At 35.9% G+C, this 21135-nt stretch overlaps 1 protein-coding gene across 2 annotated transcripts in view; it reads right to left on the bottom strand.

Annotated features, from left to right (window-relative positions):
• Positions 1-21135, bottom strand: part of CCDC171 (coiled-coil domain containing 171) — a 496942-nt gene that overhangs the window by 213847 nt on the left and 261960 nt on the right. The gene's annotated exons all lie outside the window — the stretch shown is intronic.

Below are 21135 nucleotides of genomic sequence, written 5' to 3'. Positions count from 1 at the left end.
TTTTCAGGCAGAGGGAAGGTAGACAGGGCTCAAAACATAGATTTTCTTCTTTAAAAAATAAAATATAATTTTTAAAAAGAAAGACAACTGTCATAAAATGATAAATTGAAAGCCTATGTGCTATATGTGGACAAGAAAAGGAGGGGGGGAATTTGAGGGAGCTAAGAGAGAATGAATGAATAAGCATTCATTAAGTAAAACAGTGTGTCAAGCACTGTGTTAATTGCTGAGGATACAACTGGAAAAGCTAAACAGTCTCTGTTCTCAAGGAATTCATATTCTGATGGAGGAAATAGCATATACAGAAGGTTTTAAGCTACAAATCAGAAGGAAAGGTCTCAAACTCCTTAGACGACAGAGGAAAAGCAGATGGTCATGCCTCTTCTTTAGTGTTATTTCCACTGAAAAAAAAAATCACATTAGTTTCTGATGCTAAACCATTTGATAGTGTCAAGGACTTCGGTGACAAGAACTTTCTTTTTAAGGTCTTCAGTAGCTATGGCTGTAGTGCCTGCAGGAACTGTTGCCAGGCTTCATCTTCACAGGTTTGTTTCCCAAGTTTATGACTAAAAGAACCAAGCTGGAATCATTGTTATCCCCAAGTATCTTGGATTCAAAATCCTGTGATGTCTCCACGAGGATCTGAGGGGAGATGGTGGCCACAGTGCTGGTGGTGATTTGACTTGCCTGGTACACGCTGATTCTAGTCTCTCCCTTCAAAGTCTTGCTGCTTCAGCTAGGCTAGTTTGCTGAAATTGGAGAAGTGGTGTGGTTTTGGTTACTAGTAACTGATGGAGACTGGGGAGTAGATACATATAAAAACATTCAATCTCAGGGTGGATGGAAAAGCTCAAAAATCTGGAAAGTGCAGTAGGAGGGCAAATGGCAATGCCTGCTGGTAATATTACTGGGAGGATTACAATTGATAATTCCTTGCTATCTCATGCAGTTCAAGTGGCCAGGGCACCTCAAGGCTACTTGGTGCAAGTTCATAACCATTGGAAAAAGGGGAGTAGACCTAGATGTCAAAGTAGAACAGATGCTCTGCGTTACTTCTTGGCATGGACAGAGTGGGACTTAAAGTCAGAGGGGAGCCAAAGAGAAGCCTAAATTCTAACGTTTCTGAGTCCTGCCTCTTTCATTTTTCAGTAAGATTGAGACATCCTACCTGGCCTTCTGAGACAGAGAGAAGGTACTGATGCGAAGAAGCCAAGAACGAGAAGACAGCCATGGCTAAGTAATCTTGAGGAAGTACTAGGAAGAGGAACATGGTCCCTATGTGATCCAGGTCACTATCAACGAGTAAGTAATACTCAAAGTCAAGAGCTTTTGTTCTCAGAAGTCTAAGGTAACACTGGGCTGCAGTAATGGCTCCCCAAAAGCCATAGTGTGGCCCTGGGGCCAAAGACAGTGAATTATCAAGTTCATATCTTGAGTAATGATTTATTTGCTCCTAATTGCTTCATCTATGATTCAAGTAAGCAGCCATCTTAACAAAGTAATAAGGAATTGCCCTCCTTGTAGCTTTGTTGCTTAAACAGCGTGGCTTGCCAAAGGAATGATTAACTGAGGAAAAAATAGGAGGTTTTACCACTCAATTATTATTATTATTTTCTTTTTTAAAAAATAGAAATCTATCTGTAAAAAGCATAAAGATTAATCAGTATTGCTAATATTCCCTTCTTTCTCTATTTAATTCTAAGCCAACCTTTAATACTCAACTAACGAGAATACTATTTACTCAAAGAAGCTTTCAAAGACCCTCCTGTAATAGCAATTTAGATTTGAAGAGCTTTCCTACCCATTAAGAGGTCATGTGACCTGCTTACATCACAGGAAGCTTAAGTCACATGTGGTGGGAGGAGCTTCCTGAGAGGAAAAGGAAGTTTTGTCACAGGGAATGCTGAGAGAGAGAGAGAGAGAGAGAGAGAGAGAGAGAGAGAGAGAGAGCGAGCGCGCTGTTATGGCTGTCAATGGCCATTGTGACAGTTAGAGCTGAGGTAAAGCAAGTCGACCTCTGATAGCTGAACTGACTGTGACAGCTGTACTGTGAGTTCATTTTTTGGGAAGACCCCAGCAGGGGGACAGAGAGGTTTTGGGGTGGCAAGGCTGCATGTTGTGCTATTATGTATCGAATGCTTTGCTCCTGTGATGGATTCGGTAGAAGGCTTATGGGATATGGTTCTCTGGTGTCTGAATAAATCGTTTACTTTTTCTAAGTGGACAGTCTTATATACTTTGCGATACAGAACCACATAGGCATTTTGACAATGATTATCTACAATGTTATTATTACCTTACTGATACACCTCCCAAGAAAGAAATTAATTTCCCTACTTCACAACTCACATTGAACTTTACTTTTATAATTCATTCTCATTTGAAGTAAAATGACAAGAAAAATGAAGGTTTGTAGCATATGAATTTATTTTTCCAAATTCCTAAAATTATGACTGGTAAAGATTATTAATGCAAATTCTAAGATTTTGGTAATCACTACAGGAATCTGTCAACAAAAAGAATCATCTCAACCTGATCTAGATGAATATTATATGAAATTAATCCTTAGAATGTAAATTATACCTGAGGGGGCACCATAAATGTGGTATTCAACTCAGTGAATATCCTGAAATTTTTACCTGGAAACTAAGTGCCCTCCTAACTGCAAAGTCTCAAAGTAAAATATGAGTTAGTCTCAGGCCCAATATTCCTGGAAGAAGTCAAAAAGTGTTTTAAAAACCAAATAAGAGAGGTAGAAGAAAAACTGAGACCAGAAATCAGAGTGGTGCAAGAGAATCATGAGAAAATCTTGGCAAAGGAAATGCAGAATAAAAATTTTTTTAAGATGTACAAAAATTTACTGCAGAAAACAGATCCTTAAAAAGTAGAATAGGCTAATCGAAAAAGGGGATACAAAAGCTCACTGAAGAAAATAATTCCTTAAAAAGCAAAACTGGCCATGTGGAAGCTAATGACTATTCAAGACATCAACTTTCCCCTCTCAGAACTAAATAAATCTAACCAAAAAATAAACAAGAAAGAAGTTAAGGAGGTGAACAGAATTGTAGAAAAGTTAGATATGATAGATGTCTGGAGAACAATGAGTGGGGATAAAAAGGAATATCCTTTTTTTTCTTAGTGGTACAAGACACCTACAGAAAAAGTGACCATGTATTAGAGCATAAAAACCTCACAATCAAATGCCAAACAGCCAGAAATATTGAATGTATCCTTTTCAAATCATAATGCAATAAAAATTATATTAGATACAGGGACATGGAAAGATAGATTAAAAATTAATTGGAAACTAAATTATCTAATCCTAAAAAATGAGTGGATCAAAGAACAAATGGTAGAAACAATCAACAATTTCATTAAAGAGAATGACAACAATGAGATAACATACCAAAATTTCTGGTATGCAGCCAAAGCAGTACTAGGGGAAATCTTATATCTCTTTTATTTCCTTGTATCAATAACACAGAGGAAAAAACAGATCAATGAATTAGGCATGCAACTAAAGAAATTTGTAAAAGAACTTTAAAAATCCCCAATTAAACACCAAATTAAAAATCTTAAAAATTAAAAGAGATTAATAAAATTGAAAGTAAAAAACCATGGAGCTAATAAATGAAACCAGGAGCTGGTTTTATGGGGAAAAAATAGATAAACCACTGGTTAGTTTAGTTTTTAAAAAGAAAGAAGAAAACTGAATTACCAATACCAAAAATGAAGAGTGACTTTGCCACCAATGAAGAGGAAATTAAATGAATGATGAATATTATTGGGAGCTATTTTGCCCTACTATATACCAAGAAGTCTGGCAATCTAAGTGAAATGGATGAATATTTACAAAAATATTACATTCTACCCAAACTAGCAGAAAAGGAAATAGAGTACTTGAATAACCCCATCTTAGAAAAAGAAATTAAAGAAGCCATCAGTGAAATCCCAAAGAAAAAAATTCCCAGGGATAAATGGATTAACAAGTGAATTCTACCAAACACCTAAAGTACGATTAATTCCAATACTATATAAACAATTTGGAAAATAAACAAAAAGGAATCCTACCAAATTTCTTTTATGATACAAATATGCTGGTGATACCTAACCAGAAAAAGCAAAAACAAAAAAAAAAAGGCATGAACCAATTTCTCTAATGAATATTGATGCAAAAATTTTAAATAAAATACTAGCAAGGAGATTATAGCAATATATTGCAAGGATCATATACTATAACCAGGTGGGATTTATCCCAGGAATGCAGGGCTGGTTCAATATAAGGCAAACAGTCAGCATAATTTGCAAAACCAACAGAAATCACATGATTATCTCAAAAGATGCAGAAAAAGCTTTTGACAAAATACAACATCCATTCTTATTTAAAACCCTAAAAAAAATAGGAATAAAGGGAGCATTCCTTAAAATGATAAGTAGTATCTATCTAAAGCCATCAGTAAATATTATCTGAAGTGAAGATAAGCTAGAAGCCTTCCCCAATAAGATCAGGTGTGAAGTAAGGATGCCCCTTATCACCACTATTACTCAATATTGTACCAGAAATATTAACTGTATCAAAAACAGAAAAAAAGAAATTGAAGCAATTAGAATTGGCAATGAGGAAATAAAACTAGCACTCTTTACAGATGATATGATAGTATACTTAGGGAATCCTAGAGAATCAACTAAAAAACTACTTGAAATAATTATCAACTTTAGCAAAGTTGAGGGATATAAAATAAACCCATATAAATCATTAGCATTTCCATATATAACCAACAACATCCATCAGCAAAAGATAGAAAGAAAAATTCCATTAAAAATAACTGTAGACAATATAAAATACCTGCCAAGACAAACCTAGGAACTATATGAACACAATTACAAAAAACTTTTCACACAAATAAAGTCATATCATTTGTACATCACTGGGCAGATTAGGTACACAATACACACAGTAAATGACCATAGTAATCTAGTATTTGATAAACCCAAAGATCCAACCTTTTGGGACAAGAAATCACAATTTGACAAAAACTGCTGGGAAAACTGGGGGGAAAAAATATGGCAGGAACTAGGTATAGATCAATATCTTACAATGTATACCAAGATACAGTCAAAATGGATACATGATTTAGACAGAAAGGGTGATACCAACAAGCAAATTGGAGGAGCATGAAATAGTTTACCTGTCAGATCTATGGAAAATGAAAATTTTATGACCAAAGAAGAGATAAAGAAAATTATGAGATGTAAAATGGATAACTTTGATTGCATTTGATTTAAAAGATTTTTCACAAAACTAATGCAACCAAGATTAGACGGGAAGCAGAAAACTGGCGGGAGTGAAGGGGAAGCGGAATTTTTACAGCAAGTGTCTCTGATAAAGGCCTTACTTCTGACTTACTTCTCAAACATATAGAAAACTGAGTAAAATTTATAAGAATACAAGTCATTCCCCAACTGATAGTCAAAAGCTATGAACGGAATTTTCAGAGGAAGAAATCAAAGCTATAGCCATATGAAAAAATGTTACAAATCATTATGGATTAGAGAAATGCAAATTAAAACAACTCTTGAGGTACTACCTCATATTTATCAGATTGGCTACTATGACAGAAAAGGAAAAGACAAATCAACTGGGACACTAATGCACTGTTGGTGGAGTTGTGAACTCATCCAACCATTCTGGAGAGCAATTTGGAACTATACCCACAGGGCAACCAAACTGTGCATAACCTTTGATCCAGTAATACCACTACTAGGTCTGTATCCCAAAGAGATTTGAAAAAGAGGGGCGGGAAATAGGACCTATTTGTACAAAAATATTCATATCATCTCTTTTTGTGGTGGCAAGGAATTGGAAATTGAGGGGATGTCCATTAACTGAGGAATGGCTAAATAAGTTGTGGTATATGATAGTAATGAAATATTACTGTGCTATAAGAAATGATGAGCAGGCTGATTTCATAAAAACATAAAAAGACTTACACAAACTGATGCAAAGTGAAGTAGGCAGAACAGGAGAACACTGTATACACTAACAGCAATATTGTATGATCATCAACTGTGAATGACTTTAGCTATTCTCAGCAATACAATAATCAAAGACAATTCCAAAGAACTCAAGACAAAAAATGTTATCTACATCCAGAGAAAGAACTGATAAAGTGTGAATGCAGACTGAAGGATACTATTGTGTGTGTGTGTGTGTGTGTGTGTGTGTGTGTGTGGAATTGGTCTATTTCTTCTTTCACAACATGACTAATATGGAAATTGCTTACTGTCTCAGGGAGAGGGGAAAAGAAGAATGGAGAGACAAAATTTAAAACTCCACATTTTAAAAAATTAATATTAATTTTTACATGTAATTGGGAAAAATAAAATATCTTAGTAATTTAAATTTTTCAATTTGCTACTTATTTCTAGCTATTTAAAAACTTTTTGAGTTCCAAACTCTCTATCTTCCACCAGACCCTCCCCCACCCACTGAGAAGGCAACAAATACGGTACCCATTATACATGTGAAATTATGACAAATATATTTCCATATTAACCATGTCAAAAAACGCAAGAAAAATGAAGAAAATGATATTTCAACCAGTACATTTATAGCAGCTTTTTGTGGTGGAATTGGAAATCAAGGAGATGCTCATCAATTAGGGAATGGCTAAACAAATTGTGGCATATGAATGTAATGGAATACTATTGTGCTGTAGGAAACGAGGAGCAGATGGACTTCATTATAACCTGGAAAGACTTATATGAACTGATGCTGAGTGAGGGGAGCAGAACCAGGAGATCGTTATACATGATTATAGACACACAGAATCTGGAAGGACTAACTTTAATAGACTTGACTCTTCTCATCAATGCAAGGTTCAAAGACAGCTCCAAAAGGCTCATGATGGAAAAAGCTATGTACATCCAGGGAAAGAATTATGGAGTCTGAATGCAGATTGAAGCAAATTATTTGCTCTTTTTTTTATTCTCCCTTCTTTTTTGGTTTCGTTCTTTCTTTCTCATGATTCATTCCATTGGTTTTGATTCTTCTTTACAACTTGACTATTATGTAAATAAGTTTAATGCAAAGGTATATGTAGAACCTATGTTGGATTACATGCCGTCTTGGGGGGAGGAGGGAGGAGAGGGTGGGAGGGAAAATTTGGAATTCAAAAACCTGCGGAACTGAAAGTTGTAAACTAAAAAGAAAAAAGAAAATTTTAAAAAAAAAGAAAATATTTCAGTTTGCACTCAGAGTTCATCAGTTCCCTCTCTAGAGATGGACAGCAATTTTTATCATGAGCATTTTGGAATTCTTGGTTCATCAAATTGATCAGAGTAGCTAAGTCTTTCAGAGTTGATCATCATTACAATATTGCTGCTACTGTGTATAACATTCTCCTGGTTCTGCTCATTTCACCTTTGCATCAGTTCATGTATAGGTCTTCCCAGATTTTTCTGAAGCCATTCCAATTTTCATTTCTTATAGCACAATAGTATTCCTTCACAATCATATACTGCAACTTGTTCAGTCATCTCCCAATTGGTGAGCATTCCCTCAATTTTTAATTCTTTGCCATGACAAAAAGAGCTACTATAATTTTTGTGTGTATGTGCAAAAGGTCCTTTTCCCTTTTCTTTGACTTCTTTGGGATACAAAGTAGTGGTATTGCTAAATTGAAGGGTATATACTTTTATGGTCTTTTGGGCATAGTTCTAAATTGTTCTCCAGAATGGATGGACCAGTTCACAATTCCACCAAGACTTCGTAAGTGGACCTATTATCCTTTTCCCATCTAGTAGCTGTCATTTCTGATAGGTATGAAGTGGTATCCTGTAGTTGTTTTAATTTGCTCTAATCAATAGCGATTTAGAGCATTTTTCATATAACTATGGATAGCTTTGATTTCTTCTGAAAACTGCCTGTTCATATCCTTTGACCAATTATCAACTGAAGAATGGCACTTTTTATAAATTTGATTTAGTTCTCTACATATTTGAGAAGAGGCCTTTATATGTGAAACTTAATGATAAATTTTTTATATTTCTTGTCTGTGCTACATTTTAACAAGATGTAGTTTCCCTGATTATCTCTTTTGATTAGGCTATTTTTGCTCTTGCTTTGTCTGAGATCATGATTGCCACACCTGCCTTTTTTATTTCAGCTAAAGCATAATAGATTCTACTCTGGCTCCTTACTTTATGTGTTTCTTCCTGTTTCAAGTGCATATACAGTAAACAATATATTGTTGAATTCTGGTTTCTGATCCATTCTGCTATCTGCCCATTTTATGAGTAAATTCATTCCATTTATGTTCCAGTTATGATTACTACGTATTTCCCTCAATCCCATTTTCTTCTGTTTATCCTTCTTCCCTACCTCTTTTTACCCTGTCCCTCCTCAAAAGTCTGTTTTGCCCACACTGCATCCTTTAATCCACCTTCCCTTTTATCACCTACCTCCTAATATCTCTGATCCCTTTCTCCTCCTACTTCCCTGTTGGATAAAATAGATTTCTATACCCAATTCTGTGTGTGTGTGTGTGTGTGTGTGTGTGTGTGTATTTTTGAACCAATTCTGATGAGAGGTTCCAGCATTGCCTACCCACCCCCAATTTCAATCTCTTCATTATATGCTTTTTTGTGTGAGATAGTTTTCCCCATTTTCCTTTACCTGCCATTTCACTTTGCAACCCTATTTCTTACCCTTCATTTTTTTTAGATAATCTCAACATAATTGACTCAAACCTATGTCCTCAATCTATGTAGACACCTTCTATGAGCCCAAATAATGATAAAAGTTCTTAAGAGCTACATGTGTCATTTTCTCATACAAGAATGTAAACAGTTTAACTGAATTAAGTACCTTACTGTTTCTCTTTCATGTTTATGTTTTTATGCTTCTCTTGAGTCTTGTGTTTAAATGTCAAACTTTCTATTCATTGCAGACCTTTCATCAGGAATAATTGAAAGTCCTCTGTTTCGTTAAATGTCCATTTTCCCCCCGAAGGAGCTGGATCATCCAGTTTTGCTAAATAGGTTATTCTTGCTGGCAATCCTAGCTCTTTCCCCTCCCAAATTTCATAATCCAAGCCCTACACATCTTTAATATGAAAGCCACTAAATCTTGTGTGATCCTGACAGTGACTGCACAATATGTCAATGGTTTCTTTCTGATTGTTTGCAATATTTTCTCCTTGACCTGGGAGCTCTGGACTTTGGCTATAATATTCCTAGAAATTTTCATTTTGTGATCTCTTTCAGGAAGTTATTGATGGATTCCTTCAATTTCTATTTTACCCTCTGAACCTAATATATCAGGACAGTTTTCCTTTATTATTTCTTGAAATATGATATCTAGGAACTTTTTCTGATCTTAGCGTTCAGTTTGTTCTTTAGTCATTTTTTCAGTTAGGTACAACTCTTTGGGACATCAGTTAGGATTTTCGTGGCGAAGATACTGGAGTGGTTTACCATTTCCTTCTGTAGTTCATTTTACAGATGAGGAAAACTGAGGCAAAAAGGATTAAGTGACTTGTCCAGGGTCACTCAGGTAGCAAGTATCTGAGGTCAAATTTGAACTCAGGAAGATGAGTCTTCCTGACTCCAGGCTCAGCATTCTATCCACTACACTACATAGCTGTCCTGGCCTTCAGGTAGTCCAATTAATCCTTAATTATCTCTCCTCTAATGTATTTTCTATGTCAGCTATTTTTCTGATTAGATGTCTCAATTTTTTCTATTTTTTCATTCTTTTGACTTTGTTTTATCGTTTATTGATGTCTCCTGGAGTGATTAGCTTCAATTTACTCAATTCTAATTTTTAAGCAATTATTTTCTTTGGTGAGTTTTTGTACCTCCCCTTCCATTTGGCCTAGTCTGCTTTCTATGGAGTTCTTTTCTTTCGTGAATTTTGTTTCTCTTTTACCATTAGTCCAATTCTATTTTTTAAGGAAATGCAGCTAGGTGGCACAGTAGATAGAACTCTGGTCCTGGAGTGAGGAAGACCTGACTTCAAATCCAGCCTCAGACACTTACTGTGTGATCCTGGGCAAGTCACCTTACTCTGCCTCAGTTTCCTCATCTGTAAAATGAGCTGGAGAAGGAAACTACAAATGCCAGTATCTCTGTAAAGAAAACCCCAAAAGGGGTCACAAAGAGTCAAACAAGGATCAAACAACTAAACAACATTTTTAAGGTGTTATTTTCTTCAGTATTTTTATATCTCTTTACCAAGCTGTTGTCTTTTCACACTTTTCTTTCAACATGCTCATTTCTTTTTCCAGTTTTTCCTCTGCCAGTCTTTCTTCAATTCTTCTGGAAATTCTTGTCTGGCTTGTGTCCAATTAGCATTTTTTCCTTTGAGGATTTGCTCGTAGCTGTCTTCATGGTGTTGTCTTCTTCTGACTTTGTGTCTTGGGTCCTCCTCGCCACCATACTAGTTTTTTATGGTCAAGTTCTTTGTTGTTGTTGTTGTTTGCTCACTTTTCCAGACTATTTTTTTTTACCTTGCATCTTGTATTAAGTTGGGTTCTGCTCACCTGGGGTTGAGGAGGCACTCTCCCAAGCTTCAGGCTTTTTCCTCCTACTGTTTTCAGAGCTCGTTCTAGGGGATCTGCAAGTTTTCAGTGTTTCAACAATGGTATGATCCAGGGAGAGATGTGGTCACTTCTCTCCTGGTCTGTGCTCTGGCCTTTACCTAGGAAGGACCCCTGTCCCCTGCAGCCACAATTTCAACTCCTCCTGCTGGCCCTAGAGCTGTAGGTCTCATCCTCTCTTGCAGCCACAAATGCTAGTTCACCCCTCTGACTTGGAACTGCAAACAGAGCCCCTGTTCCCTTGTGACAAGCATTCCTCTCTGCCCTGGAACTGCAACTCAGAACTAAAAACAGACAATAGTTTCCACGGCACCCAGTCCTGCACCCAGTGCCAGCGAAGGGTCCACTACAATATCTTTCTTACTAGTCACTTGACCCCCTTACCATGTCTGGGCTGAGAGCTCCTGAAGCTGTTGCTGCCACTCTTGAAGCTACCTCCAAGGCCCACTACTGATACTGTCACTGAGTATGCTCAAGGCTGGGCCCCATTCCAATGCCACAGACCTCTCCTGAGACCTCCTAAGTTGTCTTAGGCTGGAAAAATGTCTCACCTTTACCTGTTTTTATTAATTTATTTTAAACTTAAATACACAATTAAGAAAAGGAAATATTATAAACTTAAATATAAAATAAGAAAAGGAAAAAAAAAGCATTGTCATGTGCAGAACAGACCATAAGAGAGAATTCAAAATATACAGCAATAAATTTCTCTTTGAAGAAAGCCTATATAATAAACACTACACATTGTGTTCAGAGCCGTCAATCTTTTCTTTGCTCCCTTGTGAATTTTCTTTTGTTCTCTGCTAAATACTTTTTATTTTATTCTTTTATCTCCCTTCCTTCCCCTCCCCCAGAAGGTTACAATTAAGCATGGATATATACATACACACACACACACACACACACACACACATACATATATACACTTACACATACATACAGATATCTATATGTATCTTAGATATCTATAATCATACTCACATATAAACATATACATTCATATGCATCTATGCATGACCATACTATACTTGCTTGTCCTCTGTTTCTTTGAGGGTGGATAACATCTTCCTTCATATGTCCAAGTCTTTCCACATTTTTCTAAGTCCACCAACTTCTTATTTTCTACACCACAACAATATTCCAACCTTATATTGTCTAGTTATTTTAAATAGTCTAAAACAATATTAATATGGCTGACATATAGTTTCCTTATTTTTCTCTTTTGATTTAATCTATTTTAGCTTTAATTTTGTCTACGATCATGATTACTATTCCTCCTTTTTTCCCCTAATAAATGCTACTCCTGATATTTATGTTTGTGTGAGATCTACTTTCCCCTCTTGTTTTAACACTTCAGGACAATTTTCATTAACTATTTCTTGCATTGTTGTATCAATATTCTTTTTTATTGTAGCTTTCAGGCAGTCTGATTATTCTTGTGTTTTCTCTTCTTGATCTGTTCTCCAGATCAGTTTTTTTTTCTGATGAGATGTTTCACATTCTCTTCCACTTTGTTTTATTTTCTCTTGCTCTCTTTTAACTGCAGTAGCTTCTCCTTCCTCAATTCTAATTTTCAAGGAGTTGTTTTCTTACTTAAGCTTCTGCATCTCCTTTTCCAATTGGTTGACTTTCTTTCCATAATTTTGTCTTGCTTTTGATTGCTCTTTTTTAAAATTTTTTCCTCCATCTCTCTTATTGGATTTATAAAGTCTTTTTAAAGTTCTATGAATTCTTTTTGGGCAGGTGACCATTTTATATTACTCTTTGGGGTAAAAGAGGCTTTTTTTTGCTTCAGTATCCTCCTCTGAAGATGAAATTCAGTCTTCTCTATTCCCACATGTTTCAACAATTCGGCTAGCAGCTGCTGCGGGGGTGAAAAACCAACAACAACCAGATCACAGAACACTGCAAGCCTAGGTTCTTTTAATCTGCTTTACTAAGGAAAGCAGTGTTAAGGGGTTAACAAGCTTACTTTAATCCAGCATACAAATATCATTCACTTAGTTCAGTGGAAAAAAGCCTAAACTTCAGAGCAAATACAAACAAATGACAAACATACATTTATAAACAGACCAAATACAATACATAGTTACCAACATCGAGTTCAGCCGGGAACTTGACAAAGGCTGGCCCAGAGTCACACAATACTCCTGCTGTGGGTCAGAGCTCCAAAAAAAGAAAGAAAACCCCTGGTTTCATACTTCTTGTTCAGGGTCAAAGGTGAGTCACACATGCGACTCGCCCACGTGACCTCAAATCGTCACAAAAATGCAACTTAAACCCACATGATCTAAAAGCCTCTGATGTCACAAACATGTCACTCAAACCCATGTAAACTAGGCTTTCCCCTGAGGCAAGAAGGTCATCAAAGACTCCTAATTTACTCAAGGAAACAAAGGCCAAACTCTTCAAGGGCACTTGGTTAAATAAGTTCTAAGAGCCCATCTTGATTCCCAATATACCACATTAACTTTCTATGGTTGAATTCCTTCTCCTTTGCCTACTCTTTTTTTTTGAAGTTTATAGCAACTTGCTGTAATCACCTCTAGTCCCAGAGTATGGGGGCATGGTGCCTGTGGTCTCAGGTCCTCCTTCAGCTCTCTCCTCTGGCCTGGAACCAAAACCAAAAACTCTGCCCTCCTCTAAGTGTCCACAACCAGCGGCATCCTGCCCCACTGCTTCTGCACTCATCAGTTCCTTCTCACCCAGGGCTACATCTCAGCTGGACAACTGGACCTGGCAACCACTATGAGCAGATGTTCCCTCAATCTTCCCCAAAAATGCCCAACTGCCCACACTGTCTGGGAGGTGAAAATTCCTGTGGCTGGGGCTGAGTTCCCAACCTAGCTAGCCTGAGGGTTCGCTGCTTGCTGTTTCAGTGGAACTAGGCTACAGGTGTTTACAATTCACAGCTTTTCTTCCAATTTTCTCATTGTCCCAGGAGACTACTGTTCCAGTCAACTCTTGTTTATTTTTACCCTCTACATTTGCCCTGAAGCACTATTTTGTCTTGTTTGTGGGGGAAATCTAGAGAGCTTGGAATTTTCTGATCTACTCCACCATCTTCCCAGAATCCTCTTTCACCATTACCTTTTATTGGCTCTGTTATACCAAAATTTTATTTGAGACATTAATTTAAAGTTATTTGGAAGAGAATATTAAGACACTTCAGCTGGGTTTCTGCCTCTATTTTGCCATCTTTGACAATGAAAATTTGTAGAGGAATCTCCTTTATAAACACTGTTTAGGTGATCTAATCCTTTCAGGTAGTTAATCAGACCCTTCTCACAATCTTTAAGAGCAATTGTCCAAGAAACATTTTTAACATTTTTTTCTTTCCCTCATGTTGTACTTATTATTTCTTTTTAATTTAAAAAGACCCAGAGTAAATTCCAAACCAGTTTTTATTTTCTAATATTCTAGTACTTGGTGCTAAAAAAAAAAAAGGCAAAAAGGTACTCTGCCCAATGAAACACTGTACAATAGTTTGCCTCATTTGATACTAATTACGTGTTATTTTAAGCACACAATCTCACAGATATAGGGGACACAGGAAAAAATAGACTCTTTTATCTTAGAAGTTACCGAGTCATACGAAACACCAATAAGAAGGACACTACAGGAAAGACAGCCAAAAACAGAAAGGTAAGTATAGAGAATCAGCAGAACCCAAGATAAGATAACTAGAAAATGAACAAAGTATTAACTGATAATATAATTTGATGCAATGAGATGCAGGAAGGCAAGGTTATTCAACTGCGATGAACAAAAAATGAAATCTAACATATGTGATATAGAGCCTCAGACTTACATTATTTTATATTTCTCTAGTTATTAGTGATTAAGTTTTTTCATATATCTATTGATAAAAATTCTTCTTTTGTAAACTGCCTGTTCATATGCTTTGACCATTTATCAATTCAGGGATGGCTCTTATTTTTATAAATTTAAATCAGCTCCATATAAGTCTTAGAAATGAGAGCTCTATCAGACAAATTTTCTGCAGATTTTTTTCACCTCAGTAACCTATTTCCATTATAATTTTACTTGACTGTGTTTAGGCAAAAATCTTTTTTTTACTTTATGTAATCAAAATTGTCCATTTCACCTTACATGATTCTTTTAACCTTGTTTGGTAATGAACCTTCCTATCCATAAATGTGACCGTTAATTTCTTTACTGATATTATGCTTATTAGTTAGTCTGCTGGATTCTCTAAGAAAGTGATCATATCACCAACCAAAAGTGGTAATTTTATTTCCTTTTTGCATATACTTCTCCACTCAATTTATTTTGCTTGTCTAATTGGTATATCTAGCAATTCTAACATTAAATTGATGGTGATCATGGACACCCTTGCTTTATACCTTATCATACTAGAAAGGCAGCTGAGTTAATCTCCATTACAAAAAAATGCTAGCTCTTGGTTTCAGTTAGATATTGCTTATCACATTAAGGAAAGATGTATTTATTAATATATTCCCTAACATTTTAACAAGAATAAGTGTCAAATATTTTCAAAAAGCATCTTTTGCACCTATTGTTATAATCAAATGATTTGCCTTTATTGATATTAATGATAAAATATTTATAATTTCCCTAATATTTAACCAGTCTTGTATTGTTCTTACAAATTCAACCTAGTAATTGTGTGCAATCACTGTGATATATTGCTGTAATCTTTTTACTAATATTTCATTTAAAATGTTTGCTTCCATCAATATTTGGGGGACATTGGACTATATTTTGTATTCTCTACTTTAACTCACTCTAGATTAGGTATAAAAAGTATATTTCTGTCAAAGAAGGAGTTCAGTAGGACCCCTTGATTTCCTACTTTTTCAAACAATTTATATAACACTGAAATTAATAGTCTCTCAAATATTTAATTGAAATGATTTTGCAAACTCATCTGGTCCTGTTCCCTGAATCTACTGTGAGTTCATTTATAGTTTTTTTCAATTTCTTTTTTCAAATATTAGGCTACTTGAACCTTCTATTTCTTGGTCAGTTAATTGGGAAAATTTTTATTTTTCTGAATATTTATCTATTTATATAATCAGTTTAATTGTCCAAAACTGGATGAAATAACTACTAATGATTTATTTCTTTCTCATTGGTTATAAATTGTCCTTTTATATTTTTGATAATTCATTAACTTGATTTTCTTCTTGATTTTTTAAAAACCAAGTTAGTTAATGATTTGCTATTTATAAAAAAAAAACTCCTGGATTTATTTATTAATTTAATGGATTTTAGCTCTCAATTTTACTAATCTCTTCTTTTATGTTCAGGAGTCTATTTAGGTATTTATTTGGAGGTGGGGTTAATTCTAGGTTTTTTTAGGTATATGCCCAATGTGTTAGTCCACTCTTTAACTCTTTAATAGATGAAAGTATTTAGAGAAACAAAATTTCCCCTAATGACTGTTTTGACTGTATCACAAAAATGTTGATATGTTATCAAATTAGCATGACCTTAATTAAATTATGAATACCTGCTATAATTTGTTCTTTGACCATTCTTTAAGTTCAACTTATTTAATGTTGATTTAATTTGTAATTGTTTCTTGAGATGCCTTTTATTTAATATAATTTTATAGAAATTGTCATCAATATCTAATATCCTTTATGCATTTCCTTATGAAGTTTTTATGCCTTAATAGAGGTTCAATTTGTTTGAAAGAACATACATAGCTGAGAAATATGTAAATTCTTTTCTGTTCTTATTCAGTACTCTACAGAGGTCTATCACATCTAATTTTTCTAAGACTAGATTGAGGTACTTCTCTTTTTTTTATTTACTTTCACTTTTTGGTTATGTTTACCTAGCTCAGATAAACTGAGGTTCTCTACTATTGTAATTTTAGTCTAACACTTCTTTAATTTTCCCTTTGAGAATTGAGATATTATGCCCTTAGATATATAAATGTTTAGTATTAATATTAATTCATTGTCTATGGTAACTTTCAGCAAAATGTGGTTTCCCCGTTGAACTCTTAATTAGGTCTATTTTTACTGCATATTTCTCTGAGATCATTGTTTCTACCCCTTCCTTTCTGATGTTAGCAGACATAAAATAGACTTTGCGGCAGCTCCTTATTTTAACTATATTCATATTTCTGTTTCAAGTATATTTCTTGTAAACAAGATATTGTTAGATTGTACTATATTTATTAGTCCAGTCAATTCTCTTCGATTTTATGAGAGAGTTCATCCCATTCACATTCACAGTTATGACTGTTAACTGTATATTTTAGAGTCTTACATATTTCTTTAGAAAGGAGAAAACAAGGGTGAAAGAGAAGTGAGCTTAGCACCAGCGCTCCAAGTTTGATGTAATACTAATCTATTCATTTTTCCTCTCCCAGAGCCCAATACCAAATTCTCATGCTTTCCTTCTTTTGTTTTAAACCCTTCTTTGAAAAACACCCTGCTTACTCTGCTTTATGACTTATCTTTCCTTTAATATATCCTTCCTCTCATCTCTCCTCCCCCTTTTATTTCTTTCCTTTCCTTCCTGCTTCACTGTTTGGCAAAATGTATTTCAGTAAAGGTGGTACAGTGAATAGAATGCTAGGCCTGGAACCAGGAAGATTCATCTTCCTGAGTCCAAATCTGGCCTCAGACACTTGCTGTGTCACTCTGAGCAAGTCATTTAACCCTGTTTACCTGTTTCCTCATCTATAAAATCAGCTGGAGAAGGAAATGACAAACTCCAGTATCTTTGCTAAAAATATCCCACATGGGTTCAGGAAACATCAGACATGACTGAAAAGCAATTGAACAGCAACATCCAACTATGTAGATTTTCTTCCCTACTTTGACAAATTCAGATGACAGTGAAGTTCATATGTCAGGTACTTCTCCCACACTCACACATATAATTTCCTCTGCCTTTACATTCTTTTAAAATCATCAAAATATAACACAACCATTTTCAGGATCTCTATCAAAGTAGACCCTAATTATGCCACTGATGATGAAAAATTATAAAGGTACATGTGTATCATCTCCCTACATTATTCCTGTTTAGTTCCTTTTGATTGCTCATTCATATTTACCTCTGTACATTTCTTTTGGGGCAGCTAGGTGGCACAGTGAATAGAGTGCCATGCCTGAAGTCAGGAAGACTCATCTTCCTGAGTTCAAATCTGGCCTCAGATACAGTGTGATCCTGGATGAGTCACTTAATCCTGTTTGCCTCAGCTTCCTCATCTGTAAATTGAGCTGGAGAAAGAAATGGCAAACCACTCCAGTATCTTTGCCAAGAAAATCCCAAAGGGAATCACAAAGAGTCTGACACAACTGAAACAATTTACTTCCTCTGTATATATTTCAAAGTTTCTGCTCAGCTTTGGTCTTTTCATCAGGAATGACTGGAAGTCCTCTATTCTATTTATGATCCATTTCCTCCATGAAAGTGTCTTTCACCTCTTTCATAGGAGTAAAGTAGCATGGTTCAGAGTCAGGAGTCCCGTGGAATTGTAGCTTGTCATTGTGTGGATCAGAAATCCTAAGTTGTTCAAAGTTGTTTGTCTTTACTATATGGTTGTCACTGTACAGTTTTCCTGGTTCTGTTCATTTCATTCTGTATCAATTTACACAAGTTTTCTTAAGACTTTTCTGAAAGCAATGCCTTCATCCTTTTCACAGCAAGTAGTATTCCACAACATTCATAAAACAATTACTTATCGATATTTCAATTTCAACCTACTCAGATTCCTATTATTTTCTGATTCAAAAAGAGCTACGAATATTTTCATATATTCTTAAAGTTCAATTTGCTTACAATTTATCCCTTCCTTCATCCATCCATCTATCCAACCTTTAACTCTACCTTTTGCCTTCTCTCCTTTTCCACCTATTTCCCTGTTAAATGAAATGCCTTCCTGAACCTTCTTGCCTCCTTTGACTACGTCAGACAAGAGTTAATCTAAATTCTCAGCTACTCCCACAACTCCTTCCTTTTTTTGTATAAACTTCTACCTTTTCTCACCCCTCAGTGTATTTTTCTTTTTTGTACTTCTGTAAAGATCATTAAGACACAACAGAACCGCAGCCTTTTGTCTAATCAGACTTCCGATGACCCCTGACAATGAGTGTTCACAGGAAACATGTATCATCTCCCCTTGATAAAATATAAGTAAGCAGTTTATCTTTGTTCATTCACATTTACCTTTTTAAGTCTCTCTTAATTCTTGTGTTTGAACTTCAGATTTTCTATACATCTCCGGTCTTTTCATCAGAAATGTTTGTGTATGGTAGGAACTAGAGCCTGAGAATATGACCTGTGGCATTATGATTATTGCATACAGTAAAAGAGCTCCCATGGGGAAATTTACATATACCAACCCATGTGACCATGGGCCAACTCTTGGCACTAAGACTTCTTTATTGTTTTTCTATATAATATCTGGCCTGGCCTAAGTATAGTGCGGAAATCTACCACTTTCCTCTTACCACCTTGGTCTGGTATCATGATTAAGTTCCCCCCAAAAAAATCTACTACTTCCATGCTGATTGTATCAGGAGTGCCGAGTTTATAATCTCAAAGAGGATCATAAACATGTCTGAAAGGTTCGGAACCGCCGGATATAAGAAACTCTCAAAGTAGAAGGCAGAAGAATCAAAACATTTATTTAGGCTCCACAGTAACCAACCCATGAACCAGAAGCCCCATTTTGATATGTTGATCAAAATCTTCCAGGCCCAATAAGTACGCCTTGCAAGAGTAACCAGAAGGCTACAGAGAAGCATGATTGCGTAAAGCAAAATCATGCTTCCCCCTCGATGGTAATAAGATTACCCACTGGCCTGAAGTCTTTGTTCAGCTTCCTCCCGTAGGTCAGCTCCGCTACTGGTAGCTCCTGCCTCAGCTGTGTCTGTGTCTGTAACTGAAGCTGCAACTGAAACTGACGATGTAACGGTCGCTGTAACTGACGTAACTGTCGTAACTGTCGCTGGCTCCAACCGAAAAAGGAAAGAGAGGAGGAGAATCTTCAAGCTGTCCTCTCCCCTCTTATAGGGTTTTTGACATCATCAAGCTCCGCCCTAATGACCAGGGCCGATTGGTTCTTGAGTTGGCCCCTCCCCCTAGCATAGACATTAACACCTCCCCTCAGCCAGCCCCATGACTCCCCACACAGGAAGCCGTCTGCCTCCCGGCATGCTCCCCGGGCCTCCTGCCCCGGAAGAGCAAGCCACAGTGTCCAGAGGCTCAATGAGGCAAGCTGAGCCATTCAAAGAAAACAAAAGCCATTATGGCTACACTGATGAAGATTGGCCTCTCTTTTTTCAGTATCTCAGTATCCTCTTGGAGGTGGGACTATCCCTTTGGATAGTCTGCATTGATATAGTTTGATAGTCCTTTATTTCATTAAAGATCCATTTTTCCCCCTGAAAGACTATATTCAATTTTGCTGGCTAAGTTATTCTTGAGTGTGATCTTATATTCTTTGCCTTCTGGAATACTAAATTCCAAGCCATCTGCTCCTTTTAGAGTTATGGCTGCTAAAACCTTTGGGGTCCTGACTGTGACTGTGTTACTTAAATTCTTTCTTTCTGATTACTTAAAGGATGTTTTTCCCCTATGACTCTGGATTTGGGTTATAACGTTCCTGAGAGATTTAACAGATTCTTTCTGTTTCCATTTGGTCCTATTCTTCTAAGAGGAGTGAGCAGTTTTAAGATTTCTTCAAATATGATGTCTCTGCTATTTTTTTTGATTGTGGCTTTCAGATAGTCCAATGATTCTCATATTTTCTTCTATTTTTTCAGTCTTTTTGTTTTAATATTTTTGTCATCTCATAAAGTCATGAAATTCTATTTGGTCCAATCTAATTTTCCAAGAGATTGTTACTTGGTCAAAGATTTTTAACTCTCATGCCAATTTGTTAATTTCCTTTCCAATTCCTTATTGTGTAGCTTTCATTTTTTCCCAAACTTTTATCTCTAGCATTTCCATTTAATTTAAAAAAGCATTTCTAATGTTTTCAACTTTTGCTCCCTTTCTTCCAGTAATTCTAAATGAATTTGTGCCCACACTGTGTTTATCTTTGAGGATTTGCTTATACATGTTTTAGAGTCATTCTCTTCTGGGTTTGTGTCTTTAACAACCTACTGACCATAATAACATTTTTACTGTAAGGTTCTTTTTATTGTTTACTTATTCTTCTCCTTACTCCCTAACTTGAGACTTTGTAATGCTCTGTGTACTTATGGGGGTAATGGATTAGATTACTATTGACCAAATGGAAAACTTAGAGCGACAGAACTGCAGGTACCTCTTTAGTCTGGGATTCCTACCCCAGTTGTTCTGCTGCAGGCTCCAGACTAGGCTAGGTCCTGGACTATTTCATGCCTTTTTCAACAGGTAAGTCTGTCATGATCTGTGTTATCAAAGATGGATCGGTAGCTCAAAAAACCTGGATTCCAATTCACCTTTGCTCCTCATGATTTGTGTGACCATGGTCAAGCCCTTCTACCTCTCTGGGCCTCAGTTACCCAATTCAACAAGGAGGGTTGAACTAAAT

This window comes from Trichosurus vulpecula, chromosome 9, assembly GCF_011100635.1.
Source record: "Trichosurus vulpecula isolate mTriVul1 chromosome 9, mTriVul1.pri, whole genome shotgun sequence".
NCBI classification, from domain to species: domain Eukaryota; kingdom Metazoa; phylum Chordata; class Mammalia; order Diprotodontia; family Phalangeridae; genus Trichosurus; species Trichosurus vulpecula.
Note: the sequence above shows the minus strand (reverse complement) of the source record. Positions and strands in the feature narration are given on the sequence as shown.